We start from the raw sequence: 18,073 nt of genomic DNA, 5'->3' as shown, positions 1-18,073 counted from the left end.
GAGAAGATCCAAGAGGTGGGAAGAGAAGAACCAGAAAGGAACCTGGACTCTGGAGACCAACAGGCCCTCTCATGCTTCCCGCCTTGGGCAATCTGCTGCTACCATTTCTCCCCTCAGAAGAAAACAGGGACAATTCATGTCTGTTGTAGAGGGAGAAGACATGGAAATGGTGGGCACACGGCAGGTGTTCAGAACGTACTCATTTGTTTCCTTCCTCGGCACTCTCAAAGATCTGCAAAGGCAGGCTTCTCTGACTCACGTCACTCGAAAGAGTAACTCATAGTTGGGGCTGACTAGGTTCTACAGATTGTTGGCAGGTCATCTGAACGTAACGGAGCGGTTCATTCATTCCAAATTAACACCAGCATGCCTGGAACATCCAAAGCAGTGTGAGGCACTTGGGCCGGATTCTGGGCACATGGAGCTGCCCTCAATATTCTTACCGTATGATGTGGGAAAGAGACAAGCAACTACAAACATCATGGGTGCTGATATGATGACAGAGGACTCTTTCTACATCAGTGGTTCTCAGCCTTGGCTGCAAATTTCAGTAACTGGGGAGCTTGTGAGGTGCGATTGATACTTAGACCCCACCCCTCCCAGTTTGGTCATTCGTGGTCCATGCATATGGGACTTAAGGGTGGCTTGGGTTCCAGACAAGGTTGAGAACCAGTGTGTAGAGTATGATTTTAGAGCTACCAGCACAGGTATAGTGGTTCTCAAATTCTGGAGTATACAGGAATCACCTGGAGGCCCAGGCTCCTTCAAAGAGGACAGGGCCTGGCCTTTGTACATTTACAAGTGTCCTAAGGAGTTCTGAGTCACGGAGAAGTTTGAGAGACATGGTTCCAATACAGCCTGGCGACACGGTACAGAACACGAAAAATGCTGTGGCTTTTTCAAGATAGGTTAGAGGTGGGAGGGGTTCCCTGAATCTTTCCAGCTTCACATCTCTTCTTTGTGGGCCCCTCCTTGGCACAGCAGCAGAATTATGGCTCATGTGTCCATGCTGGACAGAATGCCTGCATCTTAAAGCATCTTCTCACTTTGGGAATTATAACACAAGTCCCTCCAGAAGTGCTGTTTTCTCACAGATTGTCAGATTTTATTCTCAAAGCAACAGTAGGTCACTTAGAGCAGCAGTCACAACTCTTCCTTTACAGATGAGGAAACTGAGGCCCAGAGACTTAGCCAAAGCCTCATGTTTGAGAGAAAACAGAGCTAGGACTAGAGCCAAGGTTTCCAAACTTCTAGATCTGATGTTCTTTTCAATATACCAGTGTTTCTTAAAGTGTAGTCCTAAGGCCAGCAGCACCAACATCTGGAAACGTGTCCAAAAACAAAAGCAAATTCTTGGGCCCCAACCCAGATCCACTGAATCAGAAACTCTTGGGGTGGGGCCTAGCATGAGTTTTAACAAGCCTTCCCAGGGATTCTGATATAGTGTTGCTTTTTATCATGCTGCGTCTTGAAGTACACCTTTTGCATCCAACTCTAAAGCTACTGGTATTTCCATCGATACAATGAAATATTCTACTCTTTAGTGTGCTAGTGAGTTATAGGAACCCTGGAAGGTAAGGGGAAAATTTGTGGGCTGTGTGGACTCTTGAATGAATCCATAAAGCAACGAGAAAGCGCGTGTCCTCTTTTAGCCCTAATTCCCTCGAGAAAGATTAGGTGGCTATGGCTGAGATGTAGCACCATCTAAAATATGCATGTCTGTGTCTGCATTCTCCCAGATAGGTTTCAGAAAAATTCCCTTCATTTTCAGGCAGTGAAGACTTGATGAATAATTCTAGTCTTTCAACATTGCACCCATAATTTTTTTGCACTGAAAAGTTACTGTGAAATAGAAAATGAAGTCTTTCACTGGTACCAGCCAAACCTACAAAGTGGCTCCTTTATGATGAATTCATGAAAAATTTAATGTTATGAGAGAGAGGAGGGTATTTACAGTATCTGAGCTTAGCAAAGTGGAACAGGGAGCCAACGTATGATTTCTTTTTGGCTCCCAAGGCACATGGCACACAAAATGTTTCTGTAAAGAAAAAAAAAGGCAGATCTGGTTCTGAGTTCAGTGAAATATCATGATTTCCATTTGGCTGTGTCGCAGTAGTTGCCTTTTTAGGCAACTTCCCATTTCAAGGAAAAGTTTGGAGCTCATTAGAGTCACCAACGTCCTTCCAACAGAACATGCCATTCTGAGAGATCGTTGGGCTTGCTCGCCACGTCCATAACACCAGACAGGTGCCTGGAGTTGCCAGACTGGGCCAGCTACATGTGATGATGGCATCTGTGAAATTTTCTGCATATTTCATTTTTTTCCCCCTGGGTTGGCAACTGTAGGCACTGAAGGACTGGGTGAAAATATGTTCTTTTATATTTCCACCTGCAGGCAGTCCACTGAGAGAATGGCTAGGAGAAGGTGAGGTCTGCATTCTGCGAAAGGTTTAAGACCCGGACAGTACGTCATCTCACACCTGAGCTATATCTGCTTCAGGTTACGTTTTAAAGAAAGACAGAAATCGAAACTTGGATTATTGAGTAGAGTACCACGGTCCCAACCTAAAAAGGAATCACAGAATTGCAGACTCAGAAGGGACCTTGGTCGTCTTGCACCTTTTGAGTGGCTCATTTCAACAGAATGTCCTACACCTGGTTGGCCAGGTTGCCCTACCTGAGCTCCACCTGAACGATGAAAGTAGTAAATACCACCTTGGAGTGGATCTGATAAACAATGTTTTTCCTTAATTTAGCTTGAATCACCTGTACATTTTCTATCCTCTGAGGAAATAAAGAATAATAATAATTAAAAAAAAAAACCCCAAGATGTAGTTCCTTCATGCGACAGCTCTTTGAATAAAGACAGCCAACGTGTCCCTTTGTCCAGGCTCTGCCACTGTCTAATAAGCTAACATTGGTTCAGTCATTAAAGCTCACCAGACCACATTTCCCTCATTTATGAGCTGATGAATGTGAGAATGGCCAGCCTTCTGTAACCTTACATGGCTATATAGAGGATCAGGTAAAATGCAAAAGTCCTTTCAAATGGTATAAAACATTATGCAGATACAAGACAAGTCAATGAAGATGCTGGCAGGTTTGCTACAATTCTCTCGTTTCCCTTCATCCAAGCCTTGTGCTTGGATTGACTGAAAATAATAACAGGCCAAAATGACAGAGAACTCTCCTGACACTGACACGAAGACTGTCGTGAACAAGTTTAGCTTTTTACCTCTTCTATATATTATAGAGGCTAAAAGTTTCATTCACTCAAGAAATACTTATCCATAATACTCTATATTTAAAACACTCTACCAGCTGGTACAGGAGTTATAACAATGAAAAGGCAGGCCTTCTACCTTTGGGGGAGCGGATAAGACAGGCACATAAATAATTGAAATATGAGACAAAGAGCCACAAGTCCTTCCCCCTCCCCCAACACACACAATTCTGGAAATCCAAAAGAGAGAGAAATCCTATTCCAAGACTTCACGGAGGAGAAGGGATTTGAGGGATCTGAGAATTTCAACACACAAGATCATGCTGGCAGAAATAAAGGATATCATTTTGGATGAAAGGCACAGGATAAGCAGGGGTCTGGAATAACAGATTGTAGAGGCGGAAGACAAAGATGACCAGGGTTTTGCTTGGGCTAGAACACAGGGAGGGAGGAAGAGTACAGAATGGGTCTGAAGGGAAGACAAGGTTCAGGTTGTAGAAGGCCTTACAAGTTAGGTGAAGGAGTACAGGATGTATTCAGTAGGGTTAAGGAACCTGGAAGGCTGCCTAAGGAAATGGCATACTCACATTCATTTGGAAGGAGGACTGATGTCTGGCAGCCATGTGTAAGACGGAATGAACAGAGTGGGAATGGGGCCTGGTGACAGTCCAGGTACGAGAAACAAAGGCCTGGCTTTGGACAATGGCATGAAGAAGTAGGACAACAGATGAAGAAGTACAGCCCAGACAGAACAAAAGGGCGTTACATACACGATGGCTGTCAGCCATGGCAACCAAGGAGTTGAAAGAAAGAACTAAGTCAAATTTTTCAACCCTGGGTCACTCTATGGCCAGAATTAGGGAAAGCACGAGAGCCTGCCAGGGTGTGAGTTCTGTTTTGAGCAATGAGTCTATGAAGCTGGCAGGACATCCAAGTGGTGAAGATAGTTTTGGAAGTCATCCACATAGTTAGGAGCCAGATGGTGTTATGAGACTGGAAAGAGAGAAAATAAAGAGACAGATAAAAGAGGGGGCATCCATATTTAGGAAGACATGGAGCAATGGAGCCCAAGGTAGAAAGAGAACGTGGAATATCACGGAAACCAAAAGGAAAAGAGGGTTTCAAGACGGAGGGATGGCCAACAGGGTTCTGTGTGACCTAAAGGTCATGGGGAAAGGGACCAGGGAAGTTACCAGGCTTGGCAAATACGATGACGCCATGAACCACAAAGAGAAATTTCAGCAAACTAATAAAGGTAGACTCATGAGTGCAAGAAGTTAGGTGGGAGTGGGTGGGAAAAGAAGTACCAACCACGATAACAAACTGTGCTTCCAAAAGACTTGACAGTGAAGGAAATGAGAATAGAATGGTACCTCAAGGGGCAGCAGGAGCCAAGCAATTTTTTAAAAGCATGAACTCTTGAGTCTTTCTGGAAGTTGAAGAATGGAAATGAAGAGACTCAAAAGCCAGGTTCTGGAGGAGGAGGGAGGAAATGGAAGAGGGCACACAAATGGAGGGGCCCACCTTAGAGAAAGGAGTGGATACTTCCTTATTTAGGTGAATGGGAGGAGGAAATGGAAACACTGGTCAAATCTGAGGAGGGGCCTAGGAATATTGAGATCAGTCATCCTACAGATAAGTTGGAAGGGACTTGATAATGATGTTTGCATCTATAAAGAATTTGAGGGTTGGTGAAATGATAAGAGAGAGACAAAATAAAGAAGGGAATAGGAGTTATTATAGAAGCTAATGCAATTGAAGTCAGTAAAAGACACAAGTGAAATCTTTCTCAACATGTAACATGTCAGACCCAGGAACCCTCGTTGGAAGTTGGAAATTTTTTCTTTAGAGATATTTAAAAACATAACTGAATTCATGTCCAGTCAGCATATGATATTTCAGAGATTAAACATCTGGAAAAAGCAAATCCATACAGATTGAAAGTATATGAGTGGTTGTCAGGGGCTGGAGGCAGGAAGGCATGGGTATGGGGTTTCTTCTCGGTGTGATGAAAACGTTCTGGAATTAGACAGTGGTGTTGGTTGTGTGAGATACTAAATGTCTGCGAATATACTGACAATCAGTGAACTGTAGACGTTAAAAGGGTGAGCTTTATGCGATCGTATCTTGATAAAGCCTTTTTATTTAAAACAAATTAAGTCATTTAAAAACAAAAGATTATTTCAGAGGCAGACCTGTCAATAGATATGGAAATATACTAAATGATGTTTTCCTTACATCCCGAAAACCCTCTTGGTTTTCTTTCTTGCAAGGAGCTCTCAGGGCCCCTCAAAGCAGTTAAGACATCATGATTTATTTCAGGAAAATGCTCCGGGAAGGATGTACCAGTATTTGTCCCAGGCAGTAGTTAAGACTGAAGGAAATGCTCAGATTCTCAAGTATTGTGTTCCTAATCAGTGCTCCCCTAACCAAAGTCCACGGTCTGATTGCATCCAAACCGCGTGGAGAACATTTCAAAAGTACAAATGCCCAGGCCCCACGAAAGGTCTCCTAACCTACAGTGTCTGGAGACAGGGCACCCGAGTCTGTATTTGCGTGAAACTTTCTATGTTGGCAAACTGCTGTGTCATCACCAACCACACTGTTGAGTAGAAGCATGAGCAAACAGCGTAACCAGCAGAATGGTGGCTGGGCCATTGTAGGGTGTGATGAGCCCATGTCTCTGATGGTCACCATGGTATGCCAGGCTCTCAGGCAACTTTTCTAAACACTGACTGCTACTGCTCATATTCCTAACCGTCTTCCCCTCGGTCTTTACAGTTTCGAAGGTCCTCGATCCCCTGAGGACATCTTCTAGTTTGCTTTAAGGAAATTAATTCTGTGGCAAGACAGAATGCAGATCCTCTAGCACGCAGACCAGGCTGTGCTAATACTGGCTGGGTTGGCTGGCAGAAATGAAAACGAAATAATACAATATTGCCACCCAGTTTTAATTTAATTGGCAAGTCATACTCAAAGGCCAGAGTTGTGGTTTCTTAGAAATCAAGAAGATAAAAGAAAAGTCAACAACGAATGAGCATCTTCCTTTCTTCATTCCTTCTGCATTTACCAGGAAGCCAGCACTCTGCGAAGCCCAGATAAGGCATGACACCTGTCCTCGAGGAGAACACAGTGCAGGGGGGGAAGTGGAAAGTGGCTGGTGCCTAAGTGCAGGGGCGTCAGTCTTGCGAGCGGTCTGCACAAGGAGAGTGCGGGGACACAGGCTGCGTGTCGAGGGGAAAACGCACACCGCTCCGAAAGAAGACTGGCTTTATGACAACCTGAACTAAACGCTTCCCCCTGCCGGGTCTCTGGAACTTAGGAAATGGCGTCGACTGTAACCAGGGCTGTGCCAATCTCTCCCGCCACCTATCTGTGGAGCCGCACGTCCACCTTTCCTGTGGGGAAGGACCCAGGCTGTGATATCCGGACCCTGTGTGCTCTGCCCAGGACCTGACTGATACCTCACTCTTCCCCTGCAGCCCACCACGGAAATGAAGAGCTTCTCTTCATGAGAACAGCCAGCGGTCTCTACTCAGAGGCCTATGTGTCCACTAGCCAACACCACAAGCGAGCTGTAGGTCCCTCTCAAGCTCGTATTAGTAGGCGAAGGAGAGCGCCTCTGACATTCTCCAGTGACGGCCCCAGGAGCAGGTTTTTGCCAGCGGTGAGCACCAAGGCATAAAGGAAAGACCTCAACGCTGAAGGCTCTTTTCCCTCCACAGACAGTCTCTTGGCACAGTCGGCCCCGTGCACAGCTGCCTGGAGCTGAGCTAGAATGGCAATCGTCGTCGTTCTGCGGTACGACAGGAGTGGTATTTTGCTGTAGGCCCAGCTTCTGTTAAGATGGCAGAAGGAGTGGCCTGTCATCCAGAATTACTTCTCAGATCCCAATTATATGTTTCAAAAATATCACCTATTAAGGCCCAGACACTTTGTTTGCTGGTTGCAGCCCTCTGAACAGGTTACCATGGATTTATGCTGGCATAATGGGCCTGCATGATGTATGTTCCCTGTCAGTGCTGAAACAACAGTCAGTGCGTCTGAGCAGGCCCACCTGCCAAGCAATATGTTCTCAATCCCTCAGGCAGAGCAGTGCATTGCTCGGCTAAGGAAATGTCCCCCCACTGAGCAAATGGCAGAGCCACGGAACACAGGCAACTGTGAGCGCATGCGCACAGAAGATCACAGACACACGGCAGGAGGGGCGATGGGGAGGGACAGTGAGGATGTTCCCGTCAAGCTTCACTTCACAGTGACAGGCAAACGATCTCACGGTTTTTCTTTCTTTCCTTTTTTTCTTTCTCTAATGAACTACCATAGGCTGCTAATCGCATACATCATTAACACAAGTGGCTGGAGGTTGGCTGTGGGATGGCAGGCAGATCGGTCGCCGAAGCCCAAAACGGGGAAGGGACGGGACTGAACGCTTAGGATCACGCAGAAGGGGCCTGTCTCGTGGTGCTTAGGTGTGCCGGTGGAGGACAAAGGCATAGTCTGATGGACCCCTCTTTGCAGTGGGGAGGCAGCACACCGCAGGTCACTAGAGAATGCAGCAGGCTCCCCACACTGACTGATGGGAGAGCTCCCCACCACCCTGCTTCTGCTGGTCTCCCGGAGGTGCCCCTAGACAGAGAGGCGGGCTTTGCCTTTTCCCTGGAAAAAGCAGACTTTTGTCAAGGCCGGGCACTGGGGCTTCCGGCTGGGAGTGCTCCGGCTAATTAGGGATAGCATGAGGCCTGCGCTGTGAAGAAACCCTCGGAGGCACAGGACAGACTCCGCTTTCAGCTGCTGGGAAGAGGGGAGTGGGACATGCTCCTCTCTGGGTGGGGAAGCTCTCTGCAGATTATGTAATGAGGAACAATGAATGGCTTTCTCGTGGGCGGTGGAAGGACAGCACTGTTCAAAGCAGTTAACACAACGTTTTTTACAAAAGCTACAATCTTACTCGGGATTTTAGGTCAGTCCTCTCTAACCTCTTTCAAGATCTCCAAACAGTTTTGTCCCTGAACCGCACGGAGTGGATGGTCACAACAGTTCTCGTCGAGGCCCACGACAGACTGCTCACTTGTATTTTATATGGCTGTGCTGAGCACATGAGCTAGCACACGGGAGAACAACCTCCTTGCACCTGCTGATGGAGGGAGGAAGGCCAGCTCCCAGACAAAACAAGCAGCGGTTAGATTCCGGTTAAGCCGAACGATGAAGGATCGTGCAGCCGCTAAAAATTATAGTTTGGTTCTCTAGTGAGGAGCGTTTCAAAAGCACCAGAATGTATCAACAGGAAAAAAAGCAGGTAGAATTGGATCTCATTTAGGGACAAATGTATAGACTTCATAAATGTTTGTGTATGCTCACACACACACACACACACACAGGTCTGGAGGGATGCTTGAGAATTGGTATCTTCGGGTGAAGAGATTTCAGGTGGTTTTTACTTTCATTACTCTTCTGTACATTTTAATTTTTTTCAAATAAGGATGTGTCATTTTATGAAAATACGTCAGGTTATTTTAATAAAAATGTACGAGAACAACCATAATGCAGTGCAGCGAGACATTAGTGTTTCCAGAGGAGGGAAGAATCGTGGTGTTCAGACAGAGAAAGGTCCCTTAGAAAAGGTGGTGTGAGCGGAACGGAGGCTGATGAGTTCTGGGTGGGGATGGTAGTGCACAGTGCATCCAGGTGACAAACAGAGAGAGCAACCACAGAAGGACAGAAAATGGGGGACATGTTAAAGGCAGTGGCCAAGAATGCACCGTGGCTACCGTTCGAGCAGGTACCTATTTGTGGAGACGTAATAAGATTTGAGGGAGGTGGGAGCCTTTTATAATAGTCTTTACTGACAGAAAGTCTAAAGACTTTTATAATAGTCTTTACTGCCAGATAGAGGAGTTTCCATTTAATTTGTAAGGCAAACAAGACCCAAAGAAAAGAGCATGTAAGTGAGTGTGTGTGTATTTGAGAAACCGTTGATATAGGAGACATGTTTTAGGAGAAAAAAAATCAAGCAGTGATGTACATGATCAGAGCTGAGGACAACGGGAGACAGACAAATGAATTAGAAAGCTACTGGAACATTCCAAGGAAGAAGTGAGGAAACAAGGAGATTCTGAACAGATAAAAGAAAAAAAACAACGTGTTAGAGTTTAGGGAATTAAAATTGGTTGACCTAGATGTTCAGCAAGAAGAGTCAAAGATGAGATTATAGCTACGTGGAGCTTAAGGTACTGCTGTGATTCACAAGGGAAGCTATGGGGCAATGGAGTCTGGATTGGGTGAAAACACTGGTCTGGGAAATCACTCTCAGGGCTCCATGTGCACGGATATGAGTAGAAAATATGCTCTATGAGCGAAAGCCTTAGCCTGTGGTTCAGTGCCATACTGCTCACTCACAAAACATTGCTGGGCATGTGGTAAGAACTCAAAGGTATTTACCGATGGAATGAAGAACTACTAACATTGAAATGAATCGGTCAAGGAGAGTACAACATAAAGAGAAAGCCAAAGAGAACTGAAAACAGACCCTTGGGGTCAGTTAACAGGTGGGAGGAGGAGGAAGTTGACAGGACAAAGGGGAAAGAAGAAGAAGCTTTAAGATTAACGTCTTGCCACTTGGTGAAATTTTCTTTGGACAATTTTCTAAAATGTTTGGGGTTTCAGCTTTTTTATATTTAGAAAAGGAGTGATGCTAATCTTGAAGGCTCCATGAGATCCAGAATTCAATGCATCATTCACTGTTGATTTTTAAAATTTTTTAAAAATGTTTATTTATTTTTGAGAGAGAGAGAGAGAGAGAGAGAGAGAGAGAGAGAGAGAGTGAGTGAATGGAGGTGACAGAGATAGAGAGGGAGACACAGAATCCGAAGCACGTTCCAGGCTCCGAGATCTGAGCACAGAGTCCGACGCAAGGCTCGCACTCACCAGCCGTGAGATCATGACCTGAGCCGAAGTCGGACGTTAACCCGACTGAGCCGCTTAGGCGCCCCTATTTAATTCTTATTATTAAGAATTTGTGGAGGCACCTGGGCGGCTCAGTCGGGTAAGTGTCTGACTTCGGCTCAGGTCACGATCTCACGGCTGGTGAGTGTGACCCCCGCGTCGGGCTCTGTGCTGACATCTCGGAGCCCGGAGCTTGCTTCAGATTCTGTCTCTGTCTTTCTCTGCCCCTCATGCATTCACGCTTTCTCTCAAAAATAAGTAAACATTAAAAAAAATTTAAAAACCCAATTTGTGTCTGATTAAGCAGGAATATGCAAGTTTAGGGGCCCCTGGGTGGCTCAGTTGATTGAGCATCCAACTCTTGATTTAGGCTCAGGTCATGATCTCACAGTTTCGTGAGATCTCACGGTTTGAGCCCCACGTCAGGCTTTGGGCTGACAGTCCAGAGTCTACTTGGGATTCTTTCTGCCCCCTCTCTCTGCCCCTTCCCCCATGCAAATGCACTCAGGCTTGCTCTCTCTCTCTCTCTCTCAAAATAAATAAACCTTAAAAAAACAAAGAATATGTAACTTTCCTGAAGGCTAAGAAATTTCTCTCCCTAAATTGCTTAATGCTATAACTTTCTCAGGAATTGCTGCTCAATAAATCAGCTGATTTGACTTTGTCCTTTTTTGTACTGAAGTATAATCTGCAATAGTAAACGGCACTGATCTCAAGTATACAGTTTGTTGAGTTTTGATAAATGTATGCACGCGTAACCTATCTTCCTGCCAACATGTAGGACGTTTGCATGTTGACTGGATTTTGATTCCTTCATGACTGCGTTACTGAAAACCCACGTGAGTTGTCCTTATTCTTCTTCTCTATCTTACCACTATCTTATTGGTAAAATAGTTATATAATCAGTCATTTTTGGATATAGAATTCTGATGTTTTTCTTAATGTTATTTCTTCTTTTCCTTTCAGTATTTTCCCCCATGTAATAGGCCATAAATTCAAGTAAGATCCTTGGACCAGATCAAACATTATTTATGTAGGATCACTGCCAGATTTTTTTTACTTAAAAGGGATTTCGTGAATCTGACAGTCTCACCGTAAAAGGTATTTATCCTATATTCTTTTATATTAGTGAATATTTGGTTATTATGAGAGAATACTTAATTCATTTTTTGCCAAAGATAAATGTGTTTGATAGCATATTTTTAAAAACAGGCTGTTATATTTCAGACTAGTTTTGAATATTTCTTCAGTTGGGTCATGGAGACTGTGGTTTTTGAATCATCTGGACCCAAACACCATTCAGCTGACTTTGGCTCCTTAGAGCAGGGTAAGGGGAGCTCTGCTTCCTCCTGTTTTTAATCAGATACAATTTGATATTTACCCATTTCTGACACCTGGCCCTGACAAAGTCCGCGGATGCCAGTTCAGGCGGGACCACATCTCTGACCTTGATGAGTCCTCTGGATGTTGACAGCTCCCCCAAGCTCAAATGCTGTGGGGTCACTTTGACTCTGCTTTTCCCCACCTTACAAGAGGCAGGCTTCCCAGTCATAAACCCAAGCTGAGGACTAGAGCCCTCCCCTGAGATCACAACCATGGATGTGGGCCTGGCTTTGCCAGCGGAAAGGGGACTGCTTTTGTGGTTAGTGTCAGACGTCAATGCTAGGGGCTGGCTTCCAGGCAAAGTCTCCAACACTCAGTCTCTACCAAAACAAAATCAGAACCAACACAAGCAACTGAAATTACTGAAGTCTGTCCTCCTGATGGTTAAACAAACAATTCTACCTGCAGTGAATTTTAAGTACTTTGGGTCTCTATATGAGCAAATATTCCACTATTTGCATTAACTTGGGTTGATCCTGGAGGCACATTAATCAGAAAAAGAGGAGAGAATGTCATTTGTGCCAAATACCCAAGCCCTTGCTTGAGTCCAATGCTACACTGAAGCAGTGTAAGTTTTCTAGTGCTGGAGGCTAAACAGTTCCAATAAGACCGCACAGGAGAAGTCACTAAATCAAACAGTCAATGTAAATCTATCGAACCACTTCACTCTGAGATCAGTGTCAGTCCTGTTTCGAACACAGTCTGTCTAGACTCTGGAGAATCAGAAATCTCAGAAGCTGAGCCCATTATCTCTTCAACCATGATCTAGTCCAAATATGTTTAACTTACAAGCCACTCTAACACAGCACAGTTATTTGCCCATGGTACAACAGATAAACTGGGCAAAACCTCTTAGCTCTTGTCTTGTGTTGAGGAAAACAATACCATACAAGACCTAACAGTTTCAATGAAGGTCTCAGGCCATGTGAAGTAAACATAATGATACACCAAGACTGAAGGTGAAGAAATTAAGTGCACAGTGTAGGAATCCTCTCTACCTCATTGCTGTGAAAGGATTTTCAGGCCTGAGTGTGGATACCCCCACTGATGGCATTTACTACTTTCCAAGGCTCTGTATAGCTGTGCATTTTATTCGAGCTGTCAGCACAGAGCCGGGCGCGGGGCTCGAACCCATAAAATGTGAGAGTGTGACCTGAACTGGAGTCGGACACTTAACTGACTGAGCCACCCAGGTGCCCCCTGTGCATTTTATTCTGAATTCAACTCTGCCCCTCTAGAACCTATGCACATGGAGTGGCCTCACTTCTGGCCTCTGCAAGTGCAAATTAATTCTCACAGCTCTTCCATATGAGAGTTTGTTAGCTATCTGGCATCCAAGACCTAGCTGCACAATTGCAAAGATGGTTTAAGGCATGTCTCCTAGTCCAGGGTTACTACAAGGATAACAAATGTTATGTGGGAAATCTGGCTTATTCTCAGAATCTTAGGGTAAAAAAGTCATGAAATGCATAACAGCCATAGAAAAGGCAGTGCCAGTCCTACCAAGATTGGAAGTGATATGAATAAAATGGTACACGAAACAACGTTCTAACAAAATCACAAAGGTGGGCCCTCGTTAGTTTGCATAATGCTTAGATCGCAGTTTAAAATCTAGACGGTTTTTGCTCCATATATTTATTGTACCTTGTAACATTTGTCCTCCAAAGGTTTAATCTTGATACTTTACATTTGTATAGCACTTTAGGGCTTTCAAAGAATTTTACATGTAATTTTATATAATTTGATTTTAAAATTCAAAAGTGACATTAAGCTGTGGAAAATAAGCCTCTCGCCAACCATGCTGAGATTATGATGAGGCATGGAAGTGTAATCCACTCTCCTGAATGGATTCATGGTGTCCACGAGTTTGGGTTCTCAAGCAGAGCCCTGTCTGTCTCGTACTAGCTGTGCGACCTCAGTCGAATTTCTTAACCCCTCTAAGCCTCGTTTCCTCTTCTGAACATGCAGATAACATACTGGGGACCTCAGTGAATTCATCCACACCAAGAGCCGAGCCCAGTGCCTGCTACACAGGATGAATAAATGTCTGTGCTTAATGATCTTTTGTGTTCATCAGGGCTAGTGACAGATTTCTTTATTATAAAATGTTTTTATAATACATGACAGAAAAGTCTGGTAAAAGTATTTAAAGTATCGAGAGCTTAAAAGAAAGTTGTCACTTTAATAGTCTCAAAAATACTGTGATGGCCACGTCTGGGTATAAACACAGAAGAACTGAAAGCAGGACTCGGATCTGTGTGGGGTGGCATTATTCACAATCCCCGCTAGGAGGAGGCAGCCCCAGGGTCCCCTGGAGGATGAATGGATACACAAAATGTAGCACACACAGAATGGAATATGACTTGGCCTTAAAAAGGAGGGAAATTCTGATACCTGCTAAACACAGAGGAACCTTAAGGTCATTATGCTAAGTGAAAAGAGCCAGTCACAAAAAGACAAATACTATATGATTCCACTCACATGAGATACACAGAGCAGTCAAATTCATAGAGGAAAAAAGTAGAAATGGTGGTTGCCAGGGACTGGGGAGGAAGGAATGGGGAGTCATCATTTAATGGAAATGGGAGTTTCAGTTTGGGAAAATGAAAAATGTTCTGGAGATGGACGATGGCCGCACAATGTCCTTAATGCCACTCAACTGTACACAACACTTGCTAAAGTGGCATATTTTATATCACATGCATTAAAATGGTAATTTTTGTTCTTTATTTTTTTGCCCCAGCAACAACAAATACTGCAATGGTATTCCAACAGACGTCGGGCTTCAGAGAAGTACGAGGCACACTCCCTGTACTCGAGGTACTTGATGCCTAATGAGGAAAACAGAAAACAAACAACAAGTGTCCATCCAAAGTACTCCAACTAGGGCGGTGAGCAAATAAATAAATAAGCATCCCTGACACAACAACTTGCCAATGACATTATCCAGTTGGTGGACATTAGCCAGATGTCTTGGGTCAGAATCGTGGACAAAGACCGTCACCTGAAGTTTCACTCAACAACACTCAATAACAGCGCATGATTATTACATATTAAAAATCAAGAGGCTCCCAAAGACACTTAGTGACTGACAGCTTCATCTCCCAGGCTTTTTAAAGTTCATCATGCAAACACAGACAGTGTGAAACAGTTAGTCTAATTAAGCATTTTCCTTATCCTCCCCCAGCAGAACTGCGTTTGAGATAAAGGATAATGGCACTAAATGAACAGGTTAATTAGAGACAGCATTTACCCCCGCAGGCCCTTCACTGGAAACACCATTTCACACCATTACATCACACAGGAGAGCCAGGCTCCAGGGACCAGCTCCTGAGACAGCCAGTGACCGGCAGAGAACGTAGCAAGCAGTAGAAAGGGAAATCATGTTGGCATACCCAGTGGTGGCTCAGCCAGGATGGCCCCCCATATTTCTCTAGGGCGTGAGCCCGCCAACTAGAGCTGCAGGCCAAATCCACCCGGCGATCACGTTTTGTATAGCCCGTAAGGTTAGTCTCTGCATTTTTAAGGTGTTGTTTAAAAAAACAGAAAAAGAGAAAAGAAATCAAGAAAGAACGTATGGCAGAAACCTGCGCGGTCACAAAAGCTAATATGTTCTCTCTGGCCCTTTACAGAAAAGGTTTGCCAAGCCATTGTCTCGGATGATAGGAATCAAGCTATGTGCTCAATACGAAAGGAAGGAGAGTAAAGAGAATTGCAAAATGTTCACATGGGAGATTTTTTTTTTTAAAACTCCAACCCTGTCACCAGGTGCCATGCTACAAATATCTTAAGCTGATGCAGAGGTGTCCTTTTGTTAGGAACAAAGCTTTCTCTCTGTGGCTATCTAGGAAAAAAAGCAGCAGAAATCTGAGCAACTTATTAATTCAAACAACTTTTTGTTTTTTTTTAAATAAGAAAACACAAACTTGTCTCCTCCTCCCTTCTCACCTCCCTCTTTCTCCAACCTAGTCATTATTTCAAGTTTGAACGTGTTCTTGTGAAAATATTATGATTTAAGGTAGTGCCTGCTATCATTCCATTGGTTTTGGAGGTTTAGGACCAACTTTTAAAATAGGTTACAAGTTGAAACTTGGCGGAGAGAAACAGACACTCAGGGTAGGCACCAATTGTATGTAATTTGAAAACAGCCGGTTTCGAATTTGCTAATTCATAAGAGCTCAGGAAAGAAGGCAAACCTCAACAACCTAACCTAACTGCAAAATACTTGCATTCTGAATATAGCCCAGCGCCCATTCAGAATCTGTCATTAATTCAGCCGATGTTTTTCTTCCCAGAATAATAAATACTTTCTTCAATTGAAATGTGGGATCATTACAAATAAAAATATTGCTATTGACCGGCTGTAAGTGGATTACATATTTACTTTGCTTTATTGGAAGGCCCATGAGGGGAATGACCATAACTTATGCCTTCTCTTGCATCCCATACGGCCCAGTTGGGCACAAAATTGGCACTTAAAAAAAATTCTTGTTGATGAAATAGTGAAGAGCCAATACAAAGAATGAAAACCGGCAAATGAGACTCGCTCACTCTTGCCAGGTACACACATTTTAATATGGTTACTGGCAAAATGTGAAGTGTCTTGGCTCCCGAGAGAGACTCCAAAGTCCAGTGACCTTCAATGGAACTTCAACACAAAGTCAATCATCCTTCTAATAGCTCTGGTCTCTCATATCCATGCGATTTTGAGATGAGAAAGGTCTCCACTATAAATACATTCCTTGTTTCACAAATATTTCAACACTTAGGAGTATCAAATTAGTGTGGTATCTTTGAATAGATTCTCTTTCTGAAGGAGTTGAGCATGACAAGTGCTTCTGACTACAAGCTCACTGTCCAGAGAAAGTGTGTTCCACCCTAGATTACCAAGGAATTGTTGAACAAAGGTGCAGAGAGCATTAGGGCACCCCTAGTAGGAGGAGCTAGTGGGCTGGATGGATTTGGAACAGCTGTTCTCAGGGGCTGCTGTGCTGCTGGAGCCTTTCCACTGGATCAAAGATGGCCGTTTCCCGTTTGCAGAGTGTAACAATATGGAGTGTGTGTGCATGCGCACACGTTATGCACACATTACATAACCTTGAAGCCGCGCCTGATCTTGGGAGACAGTCGTGTCCTTCTAGGGTTGCATGAGGATAAGGACTCAGTTATCCTAAGCTGAAAAGATCTCAAACTGACAGGAGACTTGAATGCCTTATGTCTTTCACCTTCAGCTCATTATATGAATATGTTCTTAACAAGGATATCATTAGATTCCATTTATAATAAACAAACAAGGGAAGAAACATCATGCCTGTTGACAGGCCAGTCATCTCAACCCCAATAATGACTTCTCTTTTTGCTATTTTATAAAGTCAGTCCTTCCTGATCACTGATTTTCTTGCCCTTTGACTACACATCAAACTAACTGTTACTTACAAGCAATTGACTGCAAGTTTATTTAACAGCAAGATATCCCTTTAATTAACTGCCTTCTTTTTTATTGGAGTTGACAGGCAATACATTTGTAGCATTTCAAATGATTACATAAAGTCTTAGGTAGTTATATACCAATTGGTAAAGAAAAAACATTAATCCTAACAGATTTTGTGGTTAAGAAACCCCACAAGAATAAAAGATCTCAGTAATTTCACAGAACTTCAGATTGACTGTCATTATCTATTTATTTAGGTAGAAATTATTAATTTCATTAATTTAAAAAATCTGTTTTTTATCCCGCTTTTGAAGACAAAATTGTTCTTGAGACATTACTGGTCTTTCCCTTAGACTCTCTCTGCTTCAATGTAGAAATTATACTTTGGGGAACTTGAAGTAACCAAGAATGTACACCAAGATTTAAACCAAAATATATTTATCACTTCCCTGCCTAAAATTGATTTAAAAATTGTAAATGACACTTCTTCATTTCAACAGGAGGAGAGAGGTAAGATAAAGCATGATATATTCACAGAAAATACATATACATACACATTATGCGGTCATTAGAAATGACACTGTAGAGTACTTATGGATGTAATGTTCACTGAATAAAAGATGAATTCTAAACAGTGTATGTGATTCCAATTACGCTCACTATGTTTGAACAGAAAAAAGACTAGAAGGATATAAACAAAACCAGTACCAACTGTTATCAATGGAGGGAGAACTTGCAGGTGATTTTTTATTCTCTTCTTTGTGCCTTCCACATTTTATATAATTTACTTGTTTGGTAATAAGAAAGAACTATATATTTTGGAAGTCTATTTGGGAAGAGGACTCTCCCGCAGGTCTTAATTAGGTGCTATTCTAGACTCAGAGCCATCCAGCAAACCACTCCCAAAAGTAGTCAAGTTCTTAACTAGAATGACTGCCTGCTGATTCCAGTTCCCCCTTCTTTAGATTACTGTGAGAGCAGAACACAGAAAGAGAGTTTGGGAAAAATGCCTACTCCTGCATTTATAAACAAGTGAATTCTCAGTAGGAGGAAGAATCATTAAAACCAACCAAAAAAAAAAAAAAAAAAAAAAA

The 18,073-nt window shown here is 43.4% G+C and overlaps 1 protein-coding gene and 1 long non-coding RNA gene across 2 annotated transcripts in view; one reads left to right on the top strand and one right to left on the bottom strand.

The window, feature by feature from the left end:
- LOC121017828 (autism susceptibility gene 2 protein-like) overlaps positions 1 to 18,073 on the bottom strand; it is a 796,117-nt gene that overhangs the window by 45,212 nt on the left and 732,832 nt on the right. The window lies entirely within an intron of this gene.
- LOC121017829 (uncharacterized) lies at positions 10,659 to 15,142 on the top strand. Its single transcript, XR_005784905.1, has 3 exons — positions 10,659 to 11,004; positions 11,132 to 11,266; positions 14,292 to 15,142. It is a non-coding gene; the product is annotated as an uncharacterized LOC121017829 (long non-coding RNA).

The sequence above is a fragment of the Herpailurus yagouaroundi genome, unplaced genomic scaffold (genome assembly GCF_014898765.1).
Source record: "Herpailurus yagouaroundi ecotype Mexico unplaced genomic scaffold, PumYag 216, whole genome shotgun sequence".
Lineage (NCBI taxonomy): Eukaryota > Metazoa > Chordata > Mammalia > Carnivora > Felidae > Herpailurus > Herpailurus yagouaroundi.
Note: the sequence above shows the minus strand (reverse complement) of the source record. Positions and strands in the feature narration are given on the sequence as shown.